Source organism: Sapajus apella, unplaced genomic scaffold, assembly GCF_009761245.1.
Source record: "Sapajus apella isolate SASKATOON/1434 unplaced genomic scaffold, GSC_monkey_1.0 scaffold61, whole genome shotgun sequence".
Lineage (NCBI taxonomy): Eukaryota > Metazoa > Chordata > Mammalia > Primates > Cebidae > Sapajus > Sapajus apella.
Genome location: NW_022437001.1, coordinates 2,408,026 through 2,432,757, shown reverse-complemented (window position 1 = coordinate 2,432,757; position 24,732 = coordinate 2,408,026). Strand labels below are relative to the sequence as shown.

Here is a 24,732-nt window from a genome sequence, read left to right as displayed (position 1 = left end):
AAAAGGAAAGAAACAGACAAAATTAATTCTAATAATATATTTTAACCCAATATATTCAAAATATTATTTCAGCAATCAATATAAAAATAAAATATTTGACATTCTTTGTTAGATCCTTTCATCATTTGAATATCATTCCAAATCCAATGAGTATTTTATAACTTATAGCACATCTCAGTTCAGACTAACCACATTTTAAGTGTTTAATAGCCATATGTGGCAACCATATTAGACTGCACAGTAATCAAGACTTGATCAAATTGAGGCTGGACACATAATAAATACTTGCCTGTTTCTCTGTTGGTGATGTTAATATTGGTCCATGAATCTAGGTAATGTCAGCCTAGACCATTCATTAGGAACATCCATATCAACTTATTTCCTAATCATTTTAGTAGCCCTTGATGATTATGCCCAGGTATCGTTTTTTTGCTATTATAATTCTATTATTCTTTCTGCATTTATTAGCTGCAATTCTTCAATAAAAAGAACTAGCCAGTTACGGTGGCTCACAGCTATAATTCTAGCACTTTGGAAGGCCAAGGCGGTAAGATCGCTTGAGGCCAAGAGTTTCAGACCAGCCTGGGCAACATAGCGAGAATCTGTCTCTACAAAAAATAAGCCTTCTTTCATCGATGTAGTTATTATAAGTTATAGCCTATATAGAAAAATAAGATAAACATATGATTTCTAACATTAATATTTGGTTTTTGACATTAAAACCTGCCTCCCCAGAATCCTCTGAAGGTAATCTATAAAGATTTTGCAATGAGTATCATTATGAACTCATGGATTTAAACATAATTTGCCATGTTTCAATCTATTGTACTCATTCTTTTACTTTTAGATTGTTTCATCCTTTGGCTAGTGAAAGCTACTTCTTATCTCCTGCAACCTTTTTTACCTCACCCCAGGAATCTTTGGCCTCTGACGTAACAGGATGGTCCACGCTGATCTTGCCCAATCAAGCCAATAATTTTCATTGGCAAATGCTATTTAGAGAAAACAATGTAGGTGGTGAGGGGTTTTGCTGCTACCAGATTGTCTGTCATTTCTAGGCCATTCAAGTAGACAAAGCAAAAAAAAAAAATACTGTTTAATTTTTAAAAATGAGTTTTATAGATATTTCCAACTGAAATTTAAGATAAAAGGAGTTTTTTCTCAATTTTTATATATGTTCTCATTTTCTCTTGCTCTGGAAAATCTCAGTTTCCAATACCATTAACATAAGTACTTATTTGCTTTACACTATAGGGTCATAACTGTATCTCAGCATGTGTCAGGAATTCATTCAGTAAGTATTTTTTCATAAATAAATATATTGAAAGGCTGTCACTTTGGGAAATTATTAGAATTACATTCAGAGTAACAATAGCAAGACTACTACCAACAATAACCAATAATAGTCTAATATTTCTCTTGAGAGAAAGAAGGTCCCACTAGGAATCTTCAGACTACTGTGTTCTAAAGTTATGTGAAATAATTTGTCTCTATGTAGTATATAATAGCAAATTAAGTTATTTCCTTTGGCTTCCAATTCAGTCATTGATTTAAACATTTTTTAATTGTTTTATAATTACGTATTAAAAGTAAAATCTAGAAAACAAGGTTTATTGAGAAAAGTCCATTTTCATTGTTGTTGTTGTTGTTGTTACTGTTGTTGTTGTTGTTACTGTTGAGACAGAGTCTCACTCTGTCCAGGATGGAATGCAGTGGTGCAATCTAGGCTCACTGCAATCTCCACCTCCTGGGTTCAAGCAATTCTCTTGCTTCAGCTTTCCAAGTAGGTGGGATTACAGGTGCCTGCCACCATGCCTGGCTAATTTTTGTATTTTTAATTAGAGACAGGGCTTCACCACATTGGCCAGGCTGGTTTCAAACTTCTGGCCTCAAGTGATCCACCCATCTCGGTCTCCCAAAGAACTGGGATTACAGGTGTGAGCCACCGTGCCTGCCCAAGAAGTCTATTTGCAATTCCTATCTTTCTACCTTGTCTCTTCTATTGCCTAAAGTCATTTTTGTTAGTTTTAGGATAAACTTTCCGTTTTAAAAATATAAACAAATATAATTGCATTTTCCCCTCCCCACTCCTTACATAAAGGGTTATATATTACATATACCTTTTTCTATCTTGTTTTGTTCATTTATCCTGGTTCATTTATCCTGAGAAATTTCATTTATCCTGGTGATCCCTTTCAAAGCAGTGTATACAGATATTCTTCATTGTGTATATGTAAAACAGATTATTCAGTTTCCTACATTGGATGGATATTTTTACCCTTTTTAGACTTTTGCTATTATAGATAGTGCTGTGATAAATAGCCTTATTATTTTTGCCACCCAATCTTTAAGACAGATTCCTAGAACTGAGGCTGCTGGGTCAAGGAATAAATGAATATGCAATTTTGGTAGATCGTGCTAAATTGCTTTCCTACAAGTTTATGTTTTCTCTAGCAATGTATGCCTTTTTAGCAAGAGCAATCCACTCAATGGGCATTGACTAAAAACTGTCACTTGGCAAACCAAAAGTTTGCTGTCAAGATATACAAATGGCCAGTGTGCTGCTTCTGTCTTTTCACACCACTGCCAAGAGCAATGCTTATCCATTTATTTCACTCAGGACAGAAACCAATAGCAATGGAAATGAAAAATAATTGTCATTTAGATTAATTTTGCCTAATTATAAAGTTTTCATATGATTTTAAAATACAAAATTCTATTTTAAAAATCTTGGTGAAATGGAACCTCAAGGGTCTTTCAAATAGCTACCTTCCAAAGGTTCTATATTAATGTGCTGTATAGGGAAGTATTTACAGCCAACTGCCCCTCCTAAAACATCCTTTTGTATTCTCTCCCCATCCCAAACCTAGACTAACTTTAGGATCTTCACATTTGCATTTGTGGGGAAGAGGTTAGAGGGTAGCAGGGAAGATGTGTGATGACATTCTGGGTTTTGGAGTGGCTTTTTGCTTCTGTTTGTTCATTCTCTGTTTTCACAATGTCTGCCACTTGCAATCCATCCTAATTGTAGCTGCCATTGCTGCCAAGATCCACTACTCTTCCAACTTTTATGTTTGTTTGTTTTTGGTGTTGCTTTCATTTTGTTAGGCTTCTCAGCCAGCAAGTGAAACGTCTAGACTTTCACATTAAGATCATCAGCCAAATCTTTCATTTTAATCTAGTAGCAAAATGATGAAATGCAAATACTACCCTTCTAGGAAATGCTCATTTCTGGCAGGGTACTCAGGAGCTACTTTTATATTGTTAGAGAAGGTTTATTTTGTTTGCATTGTTGTGGGTTTTGCTTTCTTTCTTTTCTTTTTCTAAATCCAGAGGTTACATAAAGCCAATCTTCAAAATGCACTAATTCCAGAGTACACTACAGAGCTGGCATAAACTGCCTGATCTCTGTCTACACAACAAAGTTACCTTTTATCAGATTGTAAAACCACCTTTCAGGGCTGCCACAGAACTGCTCAGAACAACACAGTCTACAAAAATATTCTAAAACATTTACTGTGATAAAACTCCCTTGATTGCAAAAGTAGTCATTCCAACCATTGTATTACTAAATAAGTGTTTTTTGGGCACTAGAATATTATACTAAAATATAAGAAACATAAAGGCAGGAAATTTTGTCTGTTTTATTCACTACTAGATATTCAGTGTTTAGAACAATGTTGCAAACAGTGAAACTCAATATCTATTACAAATATTTATTGACAATAAATAAATGAGCATTATTCATAAGATATGATGGAAGTATTATGAGTAGAAACAATATCTGCCCTTAAGAAACTGCTAATTTGATTAGACGAGGTTAAACAACTAACAAGACAAATATGTAACAAACATAAGCCAAATGAATGGAGTTGGCATCAATGTTGTAAGAGCTCATAGAATGGAAATATCATGACCCAGTGGAGCGATCTCTACTCACACTTTGCTTGTCATAAAAAGTGGTGCTCAGAATAATTAGCACAGAAGGGAGAAGTACAAGTAGATGAATTAATGTGAGCAAATACACAAAATCAGGAAATGATGAACAGCAATCCATAAGACAGACTTCCCCTATGAATGAGACATGTTTTTGTTTTCCTATTTTTGTTTTTAAAGCAAAGTACATTTAAAGCTGAAAGTATATATTTTTTAAAAAACACAATATAATTTTTATTTATAATTAATAATTATGCTAAAATGCTTCTATATCATATAAGCAAACAGAAGATGTTTTTAGTAATAACCACTAGGGGTTATCATTTTAAAATCAACATGACTTGTTTCCTACATGTCGAAGCATTTAACATTGTGTTTACATTTGAAGTTAAAGAACAATATTTATACCATTTATTCTAAGGACTTACACCTCAAATTATAGGGAAAAAGTGATTAAGTTCCATAGGAACATGGGTTAAAAAACAAATTTTTTATCCTTTCAAAATTTCCGAGATGTGGAAGCATTTAACATTGTATTTATGTATATAAAGTTAAAAAATCATATAACAATTCATACTAGAGTTTCCCCAAAAACTAAGATCATTACTATTTTGATGGGGGATTTTTAAGGTTTTTAAAGGTATAATAGAGTAAAACAAAGTACTTTAATGTTTCATTTTCAAAAAGTATAAAAAACTGAGATTTTTAAACTTAAAAATAGTAACACATGTATGTTCACTATGTGTCTGACACTACTCTTAAGTGTCTAATATACATTTTTAACAGTATTAATAATGTTAAGAAGTAACAGTTTGGTTTTCTTTAAGTTATTTTCTTAATAATTTTAAGGTTCTTAGTTCTTACATGTAATGTTTTATGTGCCATTATTTTGCTTTACTGCAAAAGAAAGATCTGGCTCCCAAAGATAAAGGAGATTTTTGGTAAATGGTGAAGGTAAAGAAATAAATGACCCACTTGGCTAGTGTGTAATTACACTGCCTGAGATTGTAACAATCTATCACATGAAGGAGGATGACACCACGCTAAGGGGTGAGTCAAAGGAGATAGCCTTTGACTAACTACGGGACCCTGACGATCGATACTCCACAGATATTGTGCTCTCAAAAACAATTGAATTCTAAAAAAGTTTTAAAATAGATTCCCCCCTTCTTTTGATACTGATCAGAGACCTATCTTGACCTTATTCTGGAAGAGTAATACTTTCTTAAAAAGATATATGAAACACATAAATTGTTTCCATCTCTGGGCTGTTCTTTCAAACGGATATTTAATACATTCCTATTACAATAATAGTCTGCAAGCCAAAATAATTTAAAAAAAAACCCTGCTGAAATCTTTATTTCTTTATTAAATAGATATGCCTTCCTGATTGACTGTTATCAAGTTATCATAATACTTAGCACATGACAAATAAGATTCCAAAAACTCAAAACTTGAAAAATCTATCAGAAAATAAGTTTCCAAATGAGGGTTACGATATATACCCTGAAATTGATACAGTACTTAATAAATAGCAAGTGATTTGACTATGTAAAAAGCAAACAGAGAATAGGTGTGGTAGCTCACGCCTGTAATCCCAGCAATTTAGGAGGCCAAGGGGGGAGGATCATCTGAGGTCAGGAATTCAAGACCAGCCTGGGCAACATGGTGAAACCCCATCTCTACAAAAACACAAAAATTAGCCTGGTGTGGCGGTGGGTGCCTGTAATTCCAACTACTCAGGAGGCTGAGGCAGGAGAATCGTTTCAACACAGGAGGCAGACGTTGCCATGAGCAAAGATCACACCACTGCTGTCCAGCCTGGACGACAGAGCAAGACTCTGTCTCCAAAACAACAAAAAAAAGCAAAAAGAAAGAACTTTTACAAATAAAACTTTTATGTCCATTAAATATGTTACAAAATAATTCTACAGGATAAATAATCACTTAGATTTGTCTTAATACAATGTATCATGTTTCATTTTTATTTTTGAGTCTAAGTCTTGCTCTATTGCCCAGTCTGCCATACAGTGGCATGATCTCCGCTCACTGCAACATCCATCTCCCGGGTTCAAGTGATTCTCCCGCCTCAGCCTCCTGAGTAGATGGGGTTACATGTACCCACCACCATGCCCAGCTAATTTCTTTTTTGTACTTTTAGTAGAGATGGGGTTTCACCATGTTGGCCAGGCTGGTCTCGAACTCCTCACCTGAAGTAATCCACCTGCCTCAGCCTCCCAAAGTGCTGGCATTACAGGTATGAGTCACCACACCCAGCCTCATGTTTTATTTTAAGTACTTGAACTGTATCTCCACATGCTTCCTATTATCATGGTTATAATTAAATTCATTAAGCTATATCAAAAATTTTTCAAATTGTACATAATTTCTGGGATGCTTATATACAGCATTTAAAGTATCTGTAACTACAAAAGCAAGTGTCTAAAACACACTTTAAAATCTGAAAGAGATTAAGTGGAAAGTAAAATGTCATCTAAATTCCAATATTTTTTTTCTTTTCATAGAGGTGAACATTAACAAATATAATGTAATCCAAGAAAAATCATGATTATTATAATGTGAAAGATTATAAAATTAAATTTTTTAGAAAGTTCAGAATTTTGTATTGACACTATAACATCTGCTATTGGTGGAGGATGACAGATATTTCGCAAAAATGTCGGTATGAGAAGGATACTACATGAAACTGCAGAATATCACCTCTATTCCAGGGGGTTGTAGCAACCCACTCCCTCCCAAAGCACACACCTGTTAGGATAAAAGAATTACCAGATAAATAGGCTATGCCTCAAACCAGTTAAACACCTGGGGTGCAATCCTGGCAATGGAACTTTTTTAAAAGCTTCCCACATTCCAGTATGTATACAAGGTTAAGAAATACTGCTGTGCAGTATAGATCTGTGTGAAAAGGTGAAGCAGTCAGAAAGAAGTCAGCAAAAAGAGTGAAAGCATAAGAAGTAAATGAGAATACTATTTAATAACAAAGATAAGTATATCTCACTACAAAATCTACAAATGATTAGTAAGGCCAGTACCTCAGGCCTGAAATCCCAGCATTTGGGAGGCTGAGGCAAGAGGACTGCTTGAGGCCAGCAGTTTGAGACTAGTCTGGGCACCACAGCGAGACTATGTTCCTATTAAAAAAAATTTAAAAATTAGCCATGGGTGGCAGCAGTCCCAGAAGGCTGAGGCAGGAGAATCATTTTACCCCAGGAGGTCAAGGCTGTTGTGAGCCAAGATTATGACAATGCACTCCAGCCTGGGTGGCAGAGTGAGACCCTATCTCTTTAAAAAAACAAACAAACAAACAAACAAAAAACAAAAACAAAAAAAACAGATAAAATCTAAAATCTATAAAAGATAAAAGCGGTTAGATCAGTGGAAAGCCCTCACAAACTTTACAAACTAGCAATTTAATTACATTAACAAATTGTTCTGTTAAAGTGCAAATACAACTTGAGTAAATTTAATGAATTGCTCATATTCAGACCTTGATGTAAAATCTATTTAACAAAATATAACCTAGTTAAAATAAGTCACAGTTGATGAGAACTCTGATTATCTGTAGGGAATTATCATTTTAGAGAAGAAAGGGATCTAGAATGTAGATCTTGAATTTCTAAAAAAAAAAAAACTTTGAATTCACTGTATGACTTCAAAGGAAGTCATACAGAAGACCAGGAGTCTATGAAGGTAAAGGAGTCTATAGAAGCACAGGCTCAAGTAAGATGGCAAAAATTACATTCAGATCTCAAATTGATAACAAAAGATGTACCAGAGCGCCATCTCCATTACTGCCTACCAAAATTTGGGAGGATGGCATATGATATAAAAATACCAGACCTACTTTAAATATAACAAATTTCATGCCTGAGTGAAGAGTTTATTCCTGTGTTTTCACCTGAACTTGGGGAACTTCTACTCACCCCACTTATGCTCAAAAAAAAGAAGAGAAGAAATAAAAGTACAAAAGACATCCATATAATCTCATATCAATGTTCCTTCTTTCATTCAGCATCAAATATTTAAGACCTGGTAGTATACATTAGGTACTAGACCAGGCATTGAAAATACCAAAATTAATGCTGTGGGCTTCTATTCTACAAGTACCTTATAGAATACTGGGGGAAAAGAAAATACATACCAGGCTATAAGTGCTTTAATACTCATATTTATCAAATGGTATGGGAACATATATGAGGAAAGAAATAATCTACCAAGTAATGCTTCTGAGAAAAAGAAAGACAATGACTGGTAAAGTACTTGGACACAGTCACATTTTGGAAGGTTTTTGAAAGACAAATAAGAACTCACCAAGCACATAATATAGGATCAGCACTGAAAACACAAAGAAGAACATTAGAAAAGATAAAGAAAAAATACAAAGTGTGTGTGGAACACAAGTTGCCTGGTGTGGTTAGAGAGGCATGAAAAAGACGAATGGCAAGGAAGATTTAAGGAATGGCACCCACAAGTCTTGAATGTCATGTCTTAGGTTTTTCAATGAAGTGGTTTTAATAACTTCATTATTAAAACCACTAGGAAGTCTGCAATAGCATTGAAAGAGACTGAATGCAAGGAAACCCATTGGTAGACTACTTGCAGACTTCTATAACCAAGTTTTTTTTCAATGAATCTGGGTTGTAATCATAACCAATTATTATAATGGGGTATAGATATAGATCATATAAACAATAGAAAGCTGTTCTGATCTCAGAATAGGCCCCTGAGTTTTCTCTTTTCAAAGAATACCTAATTATGGCTTGACACGTTATCTAAAACAGACCATGAGAAGTATAATGGTGTTACCTAATATAAGTGTAACATAAAGCATAATAACCTGTCACGGATATTTCACTTCTTTATTTTTTCATTTCCATATCCTCTAATCACATGCAGTCTGGATTTCATGCCACCAGTCCAGAGGATATATTCCCTCAAAGTATACATAATACAAAAACTCCTAAATCCTTATCCCCTAAGCTTTTCCCTAACATTTCACATATGACACAGGAATTAACATTGCCATTTAAGGTTGAGTAAACTGAGGTTTAGTGCACATTATATAATTTAAAGGTCAAAAAACTACTAATTAAAAGTGCTTATTTTCAAAAACCCAGAACTGTATGAAGACAAAACCTATGATCATTCGTCTATGCCAAACATATCTAATAATTTTCTTCTAATCAGGAATAGATTACAACTTTAAGAAGCCTAGCAACTCCAAATTCATTTTCTTTTATAACATAAAACATTACATAAATTAAGAATTTTTTGAGATATAACTCATATATAATTTTATGAGTTTTGACAGATACATACAGTTGTGTCAGGACACCTAAGACTATCAACAATTTCAATTATTCATGAGGAATCACAGGATTCAGTCATATTCATGGTTATTATTTCTTGTATCTTGTCTTGGTACAAGACAGCATCAACAAAGGGAATCACATGGCACAAAATCTAGAGAAACCAGGCACAAGCTTCCAAGAGTCCTTTCTTTATGGAATCACACAGGATGTGTCTAATTCCTTCCAGGAATTAATTATAACAATGTGTGAGAAACATTTGTCAGAGGCACCTTATTTAGAGACTCAGCTCCCAAAGTTTTCATTTGGGACTGCTTGCTTAGGAACCCTCTGTCTGGTACATGTTGTCATTCTAGACTCCTAGAAAGAAAACCGATGTTTACAATCAACTATATTGCTTGGACAAACAATCTAAGCACAGTGAACCACTCTCATCATCCATGGAAAGTTTTATATCAGTGTAGGGAATTGTTTACCATTCAAATTCCCAGATACCAGCCAAGGGTCCCTTTGTAACTGACCCTTTGTAAAGTATAAGAGTCTGCTACTTTAACACTTTTCTGCAAAGTTGTATAATCACCAAAACAATCATTATACAGAACAGCTCCTTCATGCCAAGAAAAAGAAAATCTGTGTACTCCTTTGTAACCAACCTCTACAGCCACTGGTCTAATTTCTACCCTTACAATTTGCCTATTCCAGAATGTCATACAAACGGAATCAATCATATTAGCACAGAGCGTTTTAAGTCTGGCTTCTTTTAGTTAGTTTAATGCACTTCACATTCATCCATGTTGTTATATGTACCAGTAATTTGTTCCTTTTTACTCCTAAATAATAGTCTACTATGGATATACCACAGATATTTTCATCTGCCACAGATACTCAATATGGTTTTCTCCAGTAAACTATATTTCTACTTCACTTGAGTAAACACCTAAGAACCATATGAGGCCAAAACCTATGTTCATTCTTCTATGCCAAACTTACCTCATCAATACACACAACAGAATGGATGGATCTCAGAATTATTATGCTGAATGAAAGAAGACAAAAAAGAAGTACAAGTTGCATAAAACCATTTATGTAAAATTCTAGAAAATGTAAGCTTTTTTAGAGTGACAGGAGATCAATGATTGTCTAGGGGCAGGGAGGAGTTGGGAGGGAGTACTCAGGAAAGGGCAGCAAGAAACCTCTAGATTGTGATAATGGTTTCAAGGAGAGATATAAGCAGAATCTGCACATGCAGATTCAATCAACCACAGACTGAAAATATTCATATAAGAACACAATAAAAAACAGGCCGGGTGCAGTGGCTCACGCCTATAATCTCCGCACTTTGGGAGGCTGAGGCGGGCGGTTCATGTGAGGTGAGGAATTCGAGATCAGCAGTCTCTACAAAAATATAAAAAGTAGGCATGATGGTGCCTGCCTGCAATCCCAGCTAGCCAGTGTAGGGGGTAGACCCCATAAGTGCCAAAGCAGGAGTCAGAAGCCTCAGTCTATTTCCATATAAATAATGAAGAAGAAAATAACTAGAGAGATAACCATAATAGTTATTCATAGGTAATCTTAGTTATTCATATGTGGTCTTAGTTATTCACATGTGATCTTAGTTATTGATAGGTGATTGTAGCTATTTTACTAATGCCTTTCAGGTTGAGAAGTATGAACCTGGGGTGACACTGTGAAAGGAATGACCTTAAGGCAAGATGCTTTATGACCTCTGTCACGCCCCTGTAAGGGCTACTGGCAGGCCCCTGGGCTGTGCAGCAGTGCCAGAGCTGGGAAAGCGCCCACTGTTTAGCCAGCTAGGGAAGGAGACGTCCAAAATGGCTGAGACGTCTCCTTCCTCAGGGGAGTTAGGAGAAAACTCCACTCCTCCAAGCTCTTGCAGTAGGCCTGACAACTGTCAGGTAAGCCCACAGACATCCAGGGGCTCAACTGTCTCCATGTGATGCTAAGTTTCAGTGGTCAAGTTCCATGTCCACTCTCGTGTTCTGCTTCTGCACCTGGTTCCTTTTTTTTTAGAAGAGATAATCAGTAAAAGTAATATAAATCTTAATGTCTTTGTTCCTTCTTGGCAAGTATGGAAAAGTGCTGACACATTATGTTCCTCACCTCATCTCGGCTACTAGAAAGTCTTGGGCCGCTACCTATATGACATGTGATGTACTTGGCCATATCACTGACCACCAATGCCACACCCTACCTACCCTGCCCCCAGCTTTATACCACGCCCTGCCTACCCTGCCCCCAGCTTTATACTCAATAAAAGTCAGAGTGTCTGGGCACTCGGGGCCACTGCTAGACTCTACACTTTGACTGGCGGTGGACCTTTGGGCCCAAACTCTCTTTTCTCTATACCTGTGTCTTGTGTCTTTTATTTCTACAGTTTCTCATCTCTACACCAGGAAAGAGGTGCTCAAAGGACCCTGTAAGGCCGGACCCTACACTCAGGAAGCTGAGGCAGGAGAATCACTTGAACCCAGGAGGTAGAAGTTGCAGTGAGCTGAGATCATGCCACTGCACTTCAGCCTGGGCAAGAGTGAGACTCCATCTCCAAAATCCACCCCCCAAAAATTCAAAATTTAAAATTTAAAATATAGTAAAACAACTATTTACACAGCAAGTACATTGTATCAGGTATTATATGTAATCCAGAGATGATCTAAAGTGGGAGGGTATGTATAAGCTACATGAAAATACTGTGCTATTTTATATAAGGAATTTGACCATCTGTGGATTTTGGTATTCATGGGGGCCCTGCAACCAATCTTCTGTGGATACTAAGGCATTACTTGTTAAATTGTACATATTAAATATGTACAGTTTATTGTATATCAATTGTGTTACATTGTGTATATCAACTGCATTACTTGTTAAATTGTACATATTAAATATGTACAGTTTATTGTATATCAATTGTGTTACATTGTGTATATCAACTGTATATAAAAAATAAACGAGGCCTTAGTACGTCCATTATGTTTTCATTCTATTTTTTATATTATTAATGTCTAACATTTTTTCTATATCCAGCACTATGAAACGCATTGCATATTTCACATTTGATATTAAACCATGTGAAGTACCATCATTTTACTAATGAAAGGAAAATATTTAAGGACCCTGAAGCCCAGAGAGGCTAAGTGATATTGAAAAACAACCAAAAATCAAGTGCTCTGCCAGTGTCACATCTCTGGGAAGTAGAGATTCAAACCCACGTCTGCTTTACTTAAAAGCTAATGGTCTTAATCACTATACTGTACAATATTAATATATCTTCTTAAAGTAAGGATTTAGAGGATAGACATTGTGTTAGGCTGAATAATGGTCTCCCAAATATGTCTGCCTAGTAATCCCCACTGGCTGTATGTTACTTTACAAGAAACTTTGTAGATGTGATTAAATTAAGGATATAGATATGAGGGCGTTATCCTGGATTAACTTGGTTGTGCATGTCATCAAAAGCATCATTATAAGAGGGAGGCCCGAGGGTTAGAGTGTGAGAAGGCATTGTGATAAGGGAAGCAGAAGAAAAGGAGACTGACAACAGAGAAGCAGAGTCAGAGAGAAATTTGGAGATGCTACAGTGTTAGTTTTAAAGATGGAGGAAGGAGCCACGAACCAAGGAATGTGGGCAGCTTCTAGAAGCAAGAAAAGAAAAGAAAATGAATTTCCCCACAGAAACCTGCAGTTGATTGAAAGTTTGTGATCTCTATAAATTCCTATGTTGAAATATTAACCCACAATGTGATGACAGTAAGAGGTAGGGTCCTTTAGTCAGTAATTAGATCATGAGGGTCGAACCCTCAGGAATGGAATTAGTGCCCTTAGAAAAAAAGCCCCAGAGAACTCTCTAGCTCTCCTTCCACCATGTGAGGATACAATGAGAAGTCAGTAATCTTCAACTTGGAAGAGGGCACTCACCAGAATCCAATCACGCTGGTTGGCACCAGATCACAGACTTCTAGCCTCCAGAAGTACAACAAATAAATGTTTGTAATTTAAGCCACTCAGTGTATGGTAATTTAACAACTTGAACAAAGACAAGCCTTCAGAAGAAACACAGCCTTACCAATCCATTTCAGACTCTTGAACTTCCAAAACAACTGTTACTCAAGGCAGTAAATTTGTGGTAATTTATTACATAGCAATGAGAAACTAACACAAGCTCTATAGTCAATGGAGTTTCTTTCTTCCCTATCATTAGTGCTCTATGCATTTGGCCTACAGTAAAAGTTCCTGATAACAACAGGCGTAAAAATGGCCTCTGGAAGTTTGGGCATGGGAAAAAATATAAAAGGCAGTACACCAAGCATTTATTCTTGTGAACTCCAGATATCTATGAGTCTTAATAAAGCCCAAAGCCCAGTATGTGCCAATAGCTTTAGGTCTTCCTTTGCCAATTTTAAAAATTAAAATGATAGCAAAGTAAACTATTCCCTAGGCTGACTTTAAGATAATACAAATTCATTACTAGGTATGGAGGGAAATAGTGGTATCAGAGATCTCATAGTCAGTCTGAGAATGGTGTGGTGTTACCAAATCAGACTAAATGCAGGCTAGGACTAAACAAGCTATAGGCAGTAGATAAAGAGCAATTCATTGTAGACTTTATTTTGTTTTTAATTATCCATGTGGCCTCAATCCCATGAAAGAGAATGTTAAAACAAACCTAATACTTCATTTTTAAATTCATTTCTATCGATAGTTATCATGTTTAAACTCTGAAACCTATAATTCTTTCTTTCATTCATTCATTCAACAAGTATTTATAGTCTACAATTCACAGCACATCAAAATGAACAAAAATAAATACCACCCTTTCTCTAATGGCATTTATAGGTTAGAAGGGAAAGATAATTTCAAAAGCATTTACTAAATAGTGTAACAAGTATCGTAAAATGGGACGTAGAAGTTGGTGTGGGGGGCACAGCAGGACACCTAGGCTATGCAGGGAAACAGAATATGAAAATGCTTGAAGACAAGAGATGGAAAAAGAACATAAAGTAAGAGTGTGAGATATGTAAGTGGCTGTGTATTAGAGGAAAAGTGTCAAAGGTAGGAATGAGGAAATATAAAGCCTGATGGGAGGGTAAAAGCCAGCCATAAAGAGATTGCAAACTGGGCTCAAATCCCAGTGGTACGCATAGAGACAGCAATACCAGTCATTGTGATGGTATTGCTATCTGGCTGCAAATTTAAAGTCGTCCAGTAGAGTGCTTCTCTTCTACTGTGGCCTGGTAAAAACAATTTATAAAATCCGTGAAAAGTGAGAGTAAGTGAAAACTCTGAGTACTGAGACTAATAGTTCTACGCATAAGCAATAATAGCTAATAATTTTTTTTAATTTATTTTGCAATTTTATAATCGATGTTACAAATATTAGATTTCCTATACCCCTTTCACTCAGCTTCCTCTAATGTTATAATCTTATATAACCACACTACAATTATCTAAATGAAAAAGTTAACAGTGATACAATACTATTAACCAATCTTCAGAGTACATTTGATTTTTGTAAATTGTCCCATTAATTTTCTTCTTTTGACCAGTATCCCAAACTGCAGTTTTTGTCCTATCTTCTTAGTCTCCTCAAATCTGGAACAATTCCTCCATCTTTCCTTGTTTTTCATGAATTTTATATTTTGGAGATTACTGGCCATTTGTTTTGTGAAATTTCCTTGAGATATGAGCTTGTCTAATATTTTCCCCCAGCTCTATCACCCAGGATGGAGTGCAATGGCACGATCTCAGCTCACAGCAACCTCTGCCTCCCAAGTATCTGGGATTACAGGCATGCACCACCACGTGCAGCTAATTTTTGTATTTGTAGAAGAGAAGGCGTTTCACCACATTGGCCAGGCTGGACTTGAACTCCTGACCTCAGGTGATCCATCCATGTTGACCTCCCAAAGTACTGGGAATACAGGCATGAGCCACTGTGTAACAGCCAATGTTTTCACTTAATTAAATGGAATATTTATATTTTTGGCAAGGATACCATGGAAGTGCTCTTGTGCTCTTGTCAGTGTATCATATCAGGTGGTATATGATGTCAAGAAGTCTTCTTACTGATGGTATTAACTTGATCATTTGGTGAATATGATGTCTGCCAAGTTTCTCCACTAGAAAGTTACTATTTTTCTTCCTTGTAATTAATAACTCTCTTGTCGGTAGATACTTTGAAACAACTGAATTATCTTCTTTCTTCTTATTCCTTCATCTAAGTTTCAGTATTCATTGATTATTGCCTGGACTGCATTGTATCGTACCGTACTGTGGTGTCTGCCAAAAGATTATTTTTCTATATCTATTAATTCTTTTTACTTTTAATAACTGGCATTCTACTATAAGGAAGAGGGGTCTGTCCCTTACCTCCCATTTATAAATTATTTACTTCACTATGAACTCAAAAATATTTATCCTATGAGTTTTTTACTCCATTACCGTCACTATTATAATGTTGCTCAAATTTTCACAGATTTAACTATTTAAATATTCTTTGGAGTTTCTATTCCTTCGACATGCTGCTATCCTTTTTCAAGTAGTTCCTTATCTTCTGGCACCACAAGATAATCTTACGGTTGCCCTTTCCTAGCTCTGAAATCAGCCATTTCTCCAAGAACATCTAGTTTTTTAAGTTAACAAATGGCATATACAAAATAAGATTTGGGAACTAGGTTTGCATTTTATCATTGGTTGTCACTGCTTCTATGTCTTCTCAGGACATAGAGTTAGGAGATATAAGTATGTATGCTAATTGAGCATACCAACACATGTATATATAATTGTTTCTATCATCTTTGTGTGTAGACAAAACAATAAATTTACATTGATATTTCACTCCAATCCATCACCCAGTATTCATTCCAGAGTTGCCTCTCATTTACAATTCCTTTCTCCAAAAGTAAGAAATCTTGCTCTCACTATCCAAAATATCTTTGCTTACTTGCTCTAATCCTAGGATACACATAAAGGAGTTTTAGATTCATTTTCTTTTCTACCCTACAACTACTGGTGCAATTATGCTATTCATTCGTAATGCTGTTAGATTTTCAATTTGTCCCACAACATGGCTGATTGGTGTGTGTGCATGTCTGTCTGTGTATATGTGTGTGAAGAGACTGAGAGAGACATAGAGAGAGAGATTAGCTTCTAAGAGTCCAAAGTATATAAAAAGGTATAGTCAGAGAACTGTCACTGCCCTTTCATTGCTTGTACTCTGTCCCCCTTCCCCAGTTCTTTACAGCACATTCTCGCCTACCTGCTGCAGCTAATCCATATTATTAGTCTATGGTTTACCTTTCCTGTACCTCTTTTTGTACAAATCAACAGCTAACAATTATTGAGCACTTACTATGCTATGTGTCAGACACTGTTTTATATGCCTTTCTACACAGTAGCTCCTTCACTTTTTACAAGCACCTAAGCTTCAAGAGTGTAGGTGCTCTGAAACATCATTTTCATCTAGGAATCTTTTCCTTTTCCTAGAGGCTCATGATTGCCTCCAGTATACCCAAGAGATAACCATTATATAATTAGAGAACAAAATAGTACATTGCCCAGTACTAAATTTTGTTTTGATGATAATAATGTTAAGAACTTAACATCTGATAACAATTTTTATTCGTTTAGGTAGTTAATTCATTACAGATCAGTCACTAAGTACCTATAAAAGTATACACAATTTCTCATTTGTCACATTTATTCTCACTATAGTATAGGAGACCCGCATGTAGGACAAATAGCATCGTTACTTTACATGAGAAAACTGAAGAACCTATAAATATAAAAAGAGGCCGGGTGCAGTGGCTCATGCCTACAATCCCACACTTTGGGAAACCAAGGAGGGCAGATCATGAGGTCAAGAGATCAAGACCATCCTGGCCAACATGGTGAAACCCATTCTCTACTAAAAATAGAAAAATTAGCTGGGCGTGGTGGTACGCCCCTGTAATCCCAGCTACTTGGGAGGCTGAGGCAGGAGAATCGCTTAACTGAAGAAGCAGAGGTTGCAGTGAGCCGAGATCATGCCACTGCACTCCAGCCTAGTGACAGCGCGAGCTTTCATCTCAAAAAAAAAAAAAAAAACAACCCATAAAGAAGACTTCTGTACTCTCACTATTACCAAACCCTGGTAAGTAAGTTTATAAAAGGCTTGAGTCTTCAGGAAGAAGAGAGACAAAGACAAGGGCAGCAAGCAAGAAAGAACTGCCCTGAGCATTCATGTTAGGGATGAGAGTGAATCAACACATGTAAAGCAAGGTTGAAATGTATGCCTGAGCTAAGACAACTGGCAACAGGCAACTATTGCAAATTGTTGATTAGCAAAGCAATATGAAGAAACTGTTCAAGAAAACTGGCAGTGTGTAAAATGCACTAGAGGATGGACAAAACAAGGTGTGACATTTCTGGGAAATATGAAGGCATAACACAAAGAATTAAAGCACCTTTCTAACATCAATTTCTAGAAATGCTAATTTTGTTAGTCAAAAGCAATTACAGGAAATTCCAATCTTTGACTATTTAGACACAGATTTTTACCATTGGCCACATTAGGATAAACTGGGGAGCTTCTTAAAAATACTAACTACCAAGCCATTTTCGAGACCAATTAAATCAGAATCCTGGGAAAGGGGTATAGACCTCAGTATTTTTTTAATGATCCCATGGTGATTCTAATAGACAGCTAGAGTTGAGAAACAACACATCTATGGTAGACATTGACAAGAAGATGCCCATATGTAATAAAGTTTCCATTTTTTCTTTTTTTTTAGAAGATATTATCTGTTGACAATGAACATTCTGCTTTTGCAGAAATATATACTTACTATGGTACCATAAACTTCAGAAATGTAAATATAAAACTAAGAAAATATACATCTACAATTTCCTAATATGTTTTTATAAATAATTTTAGAAGAAAAGTAATTTTTCATATATCATAATCCTTTATTATTCTAAAATTACTATAATTTTTATATTTTTTTGAGAACACTCCTTATTAAAAATACCTTTGCTGGAAAGTCTCCAAAATATCATTGGGGTCAGAGACATAAAAGTAACAACATTCTAAACACACAATGCTATAGGACTGGTTTAGCATGATACCAGTGGAAACAAAAAATAAGAGGAAATATAAACTATGCTCAAAGCAACAATCTGTTAAATTCTAAGCTACATGAGGACAGTATCCAAGTCTGCCTATTCGATTGTTATATACTCAGTAATTTGCATAAAGCCTGGCATGTAATAGGTGTCCAGTAATTCTTAGTTCCGTAACTAATCTATTTGAAACCTTATTAAAAATCCATCAATGGAAGGAAGGATGAAAGGAAAGTAGTAAGGAGAAAGGAAGGAAAAGACTCTTGGAATGAATGACAAATGACTGATTTGCTGAGAGTCATTTAGTTAGTCATACTCAAAATGATAAAGTGGGAGTCAGGAGAGCAGGATTTTGTGTCTTGGCTTCGTCAGAACACCAGTTGTATAATCTTAAGCAAATCATTTAACTTCTCCACAATGACTTGCTCATCCATAAAACAAGGAAAGGCATAAATTAAATGACTTCTCTCATGACCGACAGTGTTGAAGATCTCTGCATATCATTATACCAGATATTTTGAAGGTAAGTATACGTTACTCTAAGTGTTGTTTTTTAAGACAGAGAAAAAACTTCGTAAGAATTTATTAAACTTAAAATTTTAAGTAAAAGAATTTCTAATTCTACATATACAACCAAAATTTCTTTTCTTTTTTCTGAGATGGAGTCTTGCTCTGTCACCCAGGCTGGAGTATATTGGTGCCATTTCGACTCACTGCAACCTCTACCTCCTGAGTTCAAGCAATTCTCCTGCCTCAGCCTCCCGAGTAGCTGGGATTACAAGTGCACACCACCATGCCCAGCTAATTTTTGTATTTTTAGTAGAGACGAGGTTTCACCATGTTGGCCAGGCTGATCTCAAACTCCTGATTCAAGCAATTCGCATACCTCGGTCTCCCAAAGTGCTGGGATTACAGGCATGAACCACCATGCCCGGCTACAACCAAAATTTCTAATTACATGTTTGGTGAAAAAAAGACAAGTCATTGTACATCCAGATACTTCATATTTAACCCCAAGTTTTAATTCTCAGTTATCTACAGATAGAAGCATAAAACAAAAGAAAAACTCCTAACAGGAATTCTCTCAGCATTTTCTCAGATGTATTTTTCCCAGCAAAAGTTAAAAACTAAAGGAAAAGTTGCAAAAATACATTTTAAAAAAAAACCTTTCATCTAAATTTCCCACCTTTCTTACATTTTAATACATTTGCTTTATCATGCTACCTCTTAGTCTCCCTCCGTGTACATCTGTATAGACATTATGTTTTTTCTGAATCACTTGAGAGTTACTTACAAATATCATGACACTTCAACCTTTATCTACATTTATCACCTAAGAACAAAGATTTTTTTCTTATATAATCACAACACAATTATTAAACTTCATAAATTTAGTATTAACACCATAAATACGTTTATGTGGTTGATTTCTAATCCAGGTCCAATCAGACAACTTTCATACTAATATTTGAATAATATTGTATTATTTACTAAAAATTAATTATACTTTTAAACAAGATAATTCAATACAAGACAATGAGAGTTATAGGGAGGCAGGACAATGCCAGAAAGAGCTGTAGATTGTGATTTAGGAGGTTAGGTTCCACTTCTCTTTTATTATAACAAATTGACATTGGAATCTATCTCCTTAATGGGCTGGGGAGTGAGATGCCTTGAGCAGCAGTGAGTAAGAAATCCATGAGCTCTTGATGTCAGCTAGGATGGTTCCTTTTTATCCATTTTATATATTGGGGTTCTAATTAAGAACAGCATTTACAAAAAAAGTATTTTTGTGGTGTTTTTGTTTTGGGGTTTTTTGCATAAAATGAATTTGAAAACAGACTAAAAAAGTAAAGTAAAAATAGTTAGGTGAAAGAGAGAGTAGGGAAAGGAAGAAAAATCAAATTCTCAAAAGAATAAGAATAATCCTGACCCAAGTATTTCAGAATACAAAGTCAAACATGGTTGCAAATTTTTATTGTTGACGACAGTTGAAGTAGCAAACTGTAAAGTCAGAAAAAAAAAAAAAAAAACTTTATTACTTGAAAAACCAAGAATTCTTCTGAACCTTCATTTATTCCACTGCAAACAGAAATAATAGTATCCACTTCACAGGGCTGTTGTGAGGATTTAATAAAATAATGTTTATAAAAGACTCAGTAAATCCCTGGCAAATTGTAAACACTCAAAAGTAAAAATTAAAAAACACCTTAATGGCTGGGCACAGTGGCTCATGCCTGTAATCAATCCTAGCACTTTGGGAGGCCTAGGTGGGCAGATCACGAGATCAGCAGTTCAAGACCAGCCTGGCCCAGATGGTTAAACTCCGTCTCTACTAAAAACACAAAAAAATTAGCCAGGCATGGTGGCGGGCCCCTTTAATCTCAGCTACTCAGGAAGCTGAGGCAGAGAATTGCTTGAACGAGGGAGGCAGAGGCTGCAGTGAGCAGAGATCCCGCCACTGCACTTGCAGCCTGGTCGACAGAGCAAGACTTCATCTCCAAAAAACAAACAAACAAACAACAAAAACATCCTAATACTGTTGGGTGAAGTGGCTCATGTCTGTAATTCCCAGCAGTTTGAGAGACCAAGGTAGGAGGACTGTTTGAGCCCAGGAGTTTAACACCAGCCTCGGCAATAAAATTATTAATTTTATTAAAAAATTAATTAACTAGTCAGGCATGGTGGCATGTGCCTGTGGTCCCAGTTACTTGGGAGGCTGAAGCAGGCAGACTGCCTGAGCCCTGGAGGTCAGTGCTGCAGTGAGCCATGTTTACACCACTGCACTCCCTCCTGGACTGGGCAAAAGACCAAGACCCAGTCTCAAAAAGAAAAAAACGCAAGAACAAAAAACAACTAATATCAATTACTAATATTAATAAATTGACTGGGCATGATGACTCACGCCTGTAATCCTAGCATTTTGGAAATAGGTAGATCGCTTGAGCCCAGTAGTTTAACAGAAAAAAGGAATTAGCCAGACATGACGGGGGCTTTAGGGAGGCTGAGGTAGAAGAACTGCTTCAGCCCAGGAGGTTGAGGCTACAGTAAGCCGTGATCTGCACTCCAGCCTGGGTGGAAGAGCAAGCCCATAGCTCAAAACAAAATACAAAACAGAAGTTGCATGATGGGTATTAGTACAGGCTCTGCAGTCAAAATGCCTGGGTTCAAATGTTAACTACTCAATATACTAGCCCTTTATCTTGGTCAAGTAACAAACTTTTAAAGCTCTAGTTTTTTCATTTGTAAACTTGGGACAATTAATACTATCTCTATTTCATTGCTTTATTTTTAAGATAGGGTGAGATAATCCTTATAAAAATATGTAGCACAGTGCCGGGCTCAAAATTAATTGTTCAGTGTCACCTAGTATTCACATCACTATTATTATAATTATTTAAAATACCAGCATATCTAGCTCTATATATTAACATATAAAACTCTAAATATTCTTTTCTAATTCGTGAATAAACTTTTAGAATCATGAAATCTTAGAGATGAAGAGGACCTTATTATCCAATGAGCTATGTTAATAGTAGCAATGCCCATATATTTGCAATAAGTTATTTGTTAACATCTCCCCTCTTTAAACCTCAAGCTCTATGCAAACAGACTATTGCTTTCTTCTCACTTGCAATTTGTCTGCAATTAATGTATATAAAAATTATGATCTTTTTAAAATTAATTCATTGTCATACAACCAGTTAATGAGAGCCAAGAATACAAAGGCATCACACTACATAGTGTTCTTTCCATGAAATAATCCTGATCATGTATTAGAGTTAGATAACATTTTTAAAAAATTTTATAAACCCCAAATATTTCCTTGTTTATGAGCATTTACAGTGAAAATTTATAATCACTGCTTTTTAAGCTATTTATTTATAGTGGTTCACTTTTCTATTTCCCCTATTAGAAAGAAAGTTATGTGAAGGCAAGAGACATATTTGTCTTATTCATATTGATTTCTACAGTGCCAAATGTGCACAGTAAGTGGTATACAGCTAGTATTAAATAAATATGAAAAGAAGAATTGTTTCAATAGGCAGGAGAAACAAAATTTGAAACAGTCAAATATCAGCTATTATAATAGCCTACAGGGTCCTGAAGTAGAAGACAGCCCTGTCAACAAACCTCAAGGCTGGGCTAACTTATTGTTGTGGTTCTTAAGTGATTCTTACATTGGGATTCTTTTTTTTTAAGACTGTTTAGTTCCACTCTAGACCGATATAAAAGCGATATAAGATTTTCTCAAATTCCTTAAATATTGATTTGCGCCCAATCCTTTGGAATGCTTCTGAAAATTTCTGGTTACACCAAAAATTACTACAGAGACTTAAAGTTCAAGGACTCCCAAACTACAACTTCAAGTTTTGTGCTGAATCTCAAAATTTTATAATATACTCAGAACTTGTTACAGAAAAGTGTTCTTTACGAACAAAAACCAAAATTCCCAAGTCTGTATTATCTATAGTGCATCTCTTTTCAGATATATTCTACTTCTATTACACACCTCTTTTTTTTTTTTTTTTTTTTAGACAAAAGTCTAGCTCTGTCACCCAGGCTGGAGTGCAGTGGCACAATCTCAGCTCATCACAACCTCCGCCTCCTGGATTCAAGCGATTCTCCTGCCTCTGCCTCCTGAGTATCTGGGATTACAGGCACCTGCCACTATGTCCAGCTAATTTTTTATATTTTTAGTAGAGACAGGGTTTCACCATGTTGGTCAGGCTGGTCTCAAACTTCTGAACTCAGTGATTCACCCTACCCTGGCCTCCTAAAGTGCTGGGATTACAGGCGTGAGCCACCGCACCCGGCCTACAGGCCTCTTAATCTCTGAATCAATCTCGTCTTCCATAAAATAGTTTACAACTAGTTATGAAAAAATATTTTGAATTTTATTGCTTGAAATTTATTGCTACTTTGGTTGAAATAAGTATTTTTCAGTTTACATACAACATGATGAAAATTTTAAGACTAATAGTTTACCTGACTCCCATTCCCTAAAAATTGACATACTGTAGGTTCAGTACTATGCTAAGAGCTATAGAAATAACATAAGGCTAAAATCTTATAAACTACACACAAAACAAAGAAATAGAATACTCTGCAATATAAATTGTTTGTAAATGTTACAGAAGATAGGAGGAAAGAATATCAAGAAAAATCGGAGACTTGAAGAAGAACTGCATAATGAGACTTGAAGGATATTTCAAAAAAGTATACAAACTTTTTGATGTTTTAGTGAGCATATGTGCAATAACTTGAATTTATTTTTCAATTGGTTTTTATTACTTTTTTAAAATACTAACTAGTGTTGACACTTGGTTGCCATAAGTTTATTTTATTCCTTATGTCTTTGAAATTAGTTTATACAAATATATTTTACTCAGAATTATAAAAAGCACATATTCAATTTGGAATATTGCAAAACATGTTACTTGCTAGTGAAATCATGTGGTTTTTTGTTTTATATTCATTCTTTGAAAATGTAGTTAACTTGGCATGGTGGCTCTCACCTGTAGTCCCAGCTACTCAGGGGACACTGAGGTGGGAAGATCGCTTGAGCCCAGGAGCTCAAAGTTGCAGTGAGCTATAATCGTGCTACTGCACTCCAGCCTGGTTAATACAACAAGATCCCACGTCTTAAAAAAAAAAAAGAAAAGAAAAGAAAGTGTATAATTCTTTGATTCCCATATGCTCAGTATCAGGCCTGTAATTAGTACATCACTGATATACAGAACATAATATTCATACTTTTTTTTTTTTTTTTTTTTTTTTTTTTTTTGAGACGGAGTTTCACTCATGTTACCCAGGGTGGAGTGCAATGGCGGGATCTCGGCTCACCGCAACCTCCGCCTCCTGGGTTCAGGCAATTCTCCTGCCTCAGCCTCCTGAGTAGCTGGGATTACAGGCACGCACCACCATGCCCAGCTAATTTTTTGTATTTTTAGTAGAGATGGGGTTTCACCATGTTGACCAGGATGGTCTCGATCTCTTGACCTCGTGATCCACCCGCCTCAGCCTCCCAAAGTGCTGGGATTACAGGCTTGAGCCACCGCGCCCGGCCTATTCATACGTTTTTATGGACATTAAAAGTACAAATAGGTGAGGGAGAGTGGCTCACACCTTTAAACCTAGCACTTTGGGAGGCTGAGATGGGGAGATCATTTGAGGTCAGGAGATCGAGACCAGCCTGGACAACATGATGAAACCTCGTCTACTAAAAATACCAAAAAAATAGCCCAGCGTGGAGCATACGCATGTAATCCCAGCTACTTCAGAGGCTGAGGCAGGAGAATCACTTGAACCTGGGACGGGGAGGTTGCAGTTAGCGGAGATCCTGCCA

General features: G+C 35.9%; 1 protein-coding gene across 5 annotated transcripts in view; it reads right to left on the bottom strand.

Moving 5' to 3' along the window:
• The window catches only part of LRBA (LPS responsive beige-like anchor protein), a 726,864-nt gene that overhangs the window by 365,947 nt on the left and 336,185 nt on the right, over positions 1-24,732 (bottom strand). The window lies entirely within an intron of this gene.